The following is a 6,000-nucleotide window of genomic DNA, read 5'->3' as shown; positions in this document are numbered from 1 at the left end:
GTTCACTCACAAATGGCACCTATTTCTTGAACCATTTTAAGACAAGCTCAGTGGCAGCCCTTTTAAACACAGAAATGACAAAAAATATTTAGTGTTTAGAAGGTTTTTGCTCACAGCTAAATGAATATTTTATTCATTTAGAATATACAAGTAGTTTAGGAAAATGAACAAGCTTCCTCTTAAATTCTGTTTCAGGGCTATCAGGGAAACTAGTCAACCAGCTGGAGCAAGCAAAATACATTTGGGTCTCTCCTAGTTGAGCTGTAGTAGAAAGGAAGGCATTTGTGGCTGATCTAGAGAGGGTAGAATGGAAGATTGGATTTGTATTGGAACAAAAAAGGTTCTCCTCCAAACCAGATTGCAAAGCACTGTTCAGGTCAATTGCTTCTCTGTAGAGTTAACTCTTAAGGATTATTCTGATCAGAGGTCAGATCAAATAAAAAGGGGCATTAACAGCCAGGAAAATGTCCCATATCCCTAAATTGTCGCTTCAAATTACTCAGAGGGCTCAGTTTGATGTAGGCAATTTCAAAAATCACCCAGACCTATTGAGGTGGGTTTTTTAAAAAATTGATCTTCAAAACTCTTTCTGGTCTCAAAGTCTGATTTGGCACAAATTCTACCTCAAAAACATGCCTTTTCCTCCCCCACCTTTGGATAAAGAGTATGAAACAGATTGCACAACTACATCTCAGATAAGCAGAACAGTTAGTGGTTTAGATACCATTTCATAAATATTTGCTGAACTAATTTTTGGATACTGTCCAGTTTCTGACAACCATGAAAAACATTGAATAATTTGCCATTTTCTTTCACCTTTCTAGGATGAAAAATAGGCAGGGAGGTTTTATTGCTATCATTTCTTGCCATTATTTAATGACTACTCACATTTATGTTGATGTCTCCTGCCAAAGAAGCCCAAGTTGTTCTTGAATCTACAGGCCTGAGGTGTCCAAATGACATTTGTGTAAATATTTATGTATTCTTTATTAAATATTGCCAGATTGAATACCTGGGCTCATATGTGGCTGTGTAGGCAATTAGTAAAGATCTGAGAAAAACCAACTGATTTCTGAATAAATACTTTGTTCCAAACTGGGATTCCAAGTGCACATGCTCTGTCGGAGATGCCAAGGCTCAGCGACCAAGAGCAGCAGTGGGTTAGTGTACATCATTGTGCACGAGATGGTGCAACACGGGAAAGCACCCAAATAAAGTTGTTTAATTGTGCTTTCAACCCTGCCTTATCGACAAGTTCTAGGAGTCTGTATGAATAGGGATCCAGAATTCCAGCCATTTCCTTGCTTCCTTATATATTAAGGACTATTCAGAAGCTTCCAGAAAATGCTTTATATAATCAACTTTCCATGACAATAGATTTTTCAGCTGTTTTCAGATTTTTTTTCCCAATTCTTAAGTCCTTGCATTTCAAGCTCAGCAGTCATTATTCATTTCATAAATAAATATCTTTTAAAAAAATTCTCTTTAGAGCACTTCTTGATCAGTCACATATTTGGACTGACTATGATTCTCACACTTCACCAGGCAGTAATGCTGGAGGGGAAAAAAAAATCACCAAAATCTGCTTGTGCCTTTGACAGTGAATCACACACTCACTTATGCTCCAAAGTCCAAACTCCAAGGAAAGCAGATTCACGACTATCACACTTTCACCAGCATAAAGCTACAGAATTAGTTGCCCAACTGAAACACTCATTGCTGTACCAGTTCTATCTTATTTTTCCATTTGAAGAGTTTTATGTTTCTGGTTTTCAAAAATTCAGATCCAGACCTTAAGATTTGGTTGCACATAATTCCTGCACAATTTCCTTGAGCTGTTCCAAAACACCAACTCTATTTCATCTTTTTGGTCCAAGTACTGGCCTAAAGTATAAATTTCTAACTGGCAGTACAGCAACAATTTCCCAGAGGAGACTGAAAATGCCTGGCTATTGGTTGGTATTATTTATTTCCATAATTTTCCACAAAGACCTGGGGGTTTTGTGAGTATTACATAAATTAGATGAGTTCATAGGGCCTGCTTCCATTACAGTTTCCTTGTTCTTACCAGGCAAGGAGTCCCTTGAAATCAATGGAGCTTCTGTCTGTGAAGATACAACTTAGGAACACTGTGGCATACAGGAATTACTGAAGCACATGGTGAGCCAGAGCTCTGCGTGGCAGGCTAGGGCTTTTGTTCAGGGTGTAATTAAGAGGGATTTTTCATATTTTTACAACCAACACCATCATCATATTCCTGGTTGCCTCTCACTGAGCACAAGGAGCAGCAACCAATACAGATGGGCACCACAGTAGCCTCTAACCAAGAAGCCAAGGCACTTGAGGGAATGCTTAGATGAGAGAAAAACTCCCTGGAGGGCAGGAAGAGCCACAGCAGCAGTTGGGGGACCAGCAGAGCCCAAGGGAAAGATGAAACAGGAAAAAAAAATCCTGAACTGCACCATAAACACACCATTCTTAGTAGGACACACAAAGGAGCCTCTCAAGAGCTGATATTTGGCAAAGGTCAGCTGTGATCTGCAAGAGTTGGAAAAGGGAGTAGAAAAAAAAAAAAGAAAGTATTAAGGTCCAAGAATTAGAAGTAGGGATGAACTGTGGAGTCCACCCCTCCAAATCAGGCAAAACTGGAAAGCAGGGTGATGGAGATAGTACAAAATGGAATGAGGGAGGAGCAGAGAAAAATATCCCATGACCAACAAAATCCACAGTTTATTCCTTTTTTAATCCCGAGCAGTCACAGTTTTTAATTTGCAATTTTTCAGCATGATCTACCAAGCAATGAGCCAAGTGGCTGGGATTCCTGACTCACTGTTGACAAGCCAGAAGGAGAGCATCCATGTGGGAAATGTCAAACCCCAGTGAGCAAGCCCCCATCTCTCCCGGGGGAGGGAGCACCCCGCCAGCCTCTGCAATGAAGAGGGATCACACTGCACCAGGGATGCCTCAGCCAGCCTGGGTACCAAACCCAGGATAGCTGCATTCTCATCTAGATCTTCAGCAGGACTCAAGCAGAGGGTTTTTTCCCTTTGTAGTTACATATATACCCAAATGCAACTGATATTGAAATGATGAGGTGCTCATACAATGGCAGTGTTGGAGGCTGCACAGCAGCCTTGTGCCCTGCCTCACATGGACCCCACCACCTTTCCCACCTGGTGCCCCTGTGTGGAGCTGCAGATGGAGGCTCCTTCCTGTACCCCAGTGGGGAGGAGGAGGCTGGAGACGTTGCTGTAGAGGTGCCAGTGCAGAGCTGTACTGTGTCTGGGGTCAGTGGAGGTTTCTGAGCAACGGGGAGTGTTATAAGGGTTGGGCTAGGAGGGACTGACACTTTGGACTGTAATCCTCTGCAGTGGGGCTGAAGCCCCTCAGGGGTGTCCTGCTCTCTGAGGATGAATAAACTAGAGAGCAAAATTAAAGTCAGAGATTCAGGGATGACTCACTGGTCCCTCACTCAGCCTTGCCAGAGGGGCTGAGACACTGGTGTCAGTGATGCTTTGGGAGATTCTGAATCAGAACTGTGAAAAACTCAAGGGTAGTGATTGGTGAGTCAGGATGACCTGAATTATACCCTGTGGGCCAGCTCAGAGCCCTCATCACTTTCCTTCTCTACCAAAGGCACTCAGTTTTCAAAATCCTGAAAGACACAAGATGGGTGTTACCCCCCTTCCAGCATACCCTTAAGGGCTTGGATGAGAAACACCCTTCGTGGGCCAGAAATAGTCCCACAGGACAACAAAAGGATGTCACTGCAGCATCTAGAGATGGGAGAATACCACAGGGAATAGGATCTGGTGGGTTATGAGTAAGAACTCCACCACAGGCTTCAGCATAAAATCCTTGTATATCTGTGTGCAAACCCAAGACTCTTTATTGGGATCTATGAAAATGTAAACTCTGCAACGTGACTTTTCAGCTTCACTGGTCCCTGAGTGGGACCTCAAAGGACCAGCACTTCCACAAGGACACGGCAATGGCAACATGGATGAACGGAGGTGCCTCAGCCCTGCTGGTGCCTCCTTGAACTCTCTCCCTTTGGGCTGCTTTGTGCTCCCTCCCTTGGCAACATGCACTGCTCCTGAGGGCTGGGGCAGCAGTGGGGGGGGGCAGAGTCAGTGCCAAAAAAGCCAGGGGAATGGGGTAGAAAAATAAGGCAGCAAGGAGAAAAAGGTGATGGTAATCAGCTCCACAAAAAAACCCCCAGCCACACCTGAATTGTTTATAATATTTTAAGAGTGGCTTAGAGATTGTGGTTGAGTGCATAAAATGCTACAGCACATCTCCAGCTCACTGGAGAGCACTAATTATTTACCCAAAAGAAAACATCCCGCTACAATAACATCACAGCACAACTATCCAGAAATTAAGATGCTCTTGCACGCTCACAGCATGTTTTGTTTTCTTTGAACCTCCTGACTCAGGTCCCTCAGCTTAGGACTGTCGTGCTGGATGGGGAGTTGTTTCATCTGAGTTGTCCTCGTGCCTGCAGGGCCCGGGTAAATTATCCACGTCCTCACATCTCTGCACAGCCTGGCCAGGGACGGGATGTTCTCCATGTCGGGGATTCTGGGTTTTCTGAGGCTCTGTGTGCACGTAGCAACTTTGCTCTATGTAGGTTTTACCTTTTGTAGGTATGCAATAAATAGTAACCATTAACTCTGAATTGGAGCAAGAGGATAAAGTGGCTGCCTACTTACAGGAATGAACTCTTTTAATGTCATCAAAGTTTAGAAGCTGAAGTACAAAGATTTCTGCTGGTATCAACTGGCTGCTGAAAAAAAATAATGGAGGTAACAGCAGGCTATAGCATTTAAAGTAGGTCAGCATTGCCAGAAAAGAAATACTTTTAAATGCATATATTAGAGAGCAGAAACCTGACAAAGAGTTACAAATTCACCATAAAGAATTTGCCAGCTTAATGAAAAAAAAACAAATTAGTTTATCCACTCAATTTCATTTAGAGCCATGCAGTGGTGGGGGGCTGAACAGGTAGAAGCCACACTGCATTTGCAGACTCAAATGAACACTCTGGGAATAGTTACATCCACAGTATTGTGCTGGTTCCTATCGGAAAGAGCAGTCAGACTGTAACTACAGATGATCACAGGGATGTTTGAAACACAGATGGACCATTTCACCGAGAGCCAGCCTGTTTCATCTGCTGCCACACCACCTGTGGTTGCCCAGCTCTTGGGGAAGGTTGCCCAGCATGGGTTGAGGTCAGAGCACACATGTGGAGCAGGGCTGGTGGTCGAGGCACCATCTCCCCTGCGCTGATGCTGGAGCTCAGGGATCCTCTTACCAGAGCCCTGTTCCCTCCTCAAAAGGATGCAGGATACTTGGAGGCAAAGCTCCAGTGTTTTATTGTGGCATCCACCAGCACAGTGGACGCTCTGTGGTAATGAGCTCTGGGATAGATGCAACCTATGATAAAAATTCAATGTTTATTTAACAGGCAGAGGCTTCCAAATAGCAATTCTGGATATAGGATGCACCCAGTGAGAGGGCAGTTATTTCAAGATTAAATGTTTGATTACCACCACAGGGACTTATTTACAAAAAGTAAAACAAACAATGAAAAAAAACCAAACAGGTAAAAGCACACTCAGATTCAAGTTTTGCTTCCTAATTTTGCCATGTCAATAATAATTTAAAATAATCTACCCACACGGGAAAGAAAAGTGTGCTCTCAAAGTCTCTGACCACAAGCAACAGCACTTTAAGAAACAAAGTTTGCCTAAAGAAAAGTGAATGCGATTTGATTTTAAAGAATGCAACAAATAAACAACAAACAAAACTTTAAAAATCGAATACAAGTACAAATGATCCTGTGAGAAGAAACACTTATGTCTGTTTCTTTAGTGTTCTGGTTTTGGTTTGATTTTTTGCTTGTTTGTTTTGGGTTTTTAAAAGGTGAGACAGCATGGCACACAAAACAATCACTCAGGCATGTATATAGAAAGGTTTTTTTCCACTTAAAAG

Source organism: Pseudopipra pipra, chromosome 1 (assembly GCF_036250125.1).
Source record: "Pseudopipra pipra isolate bDixPip1 chromosome 1, bDixPip1.hap1, whole genome shotgun sequence".
NCBI lineage: Eukaryota > Metazoa > Chordata > Aves > Passeriformes > Pipridae > Pseudopipra > Pseudopipra pipra.
Note: the sequence above shows the minus strand (reverse complement) of the source record.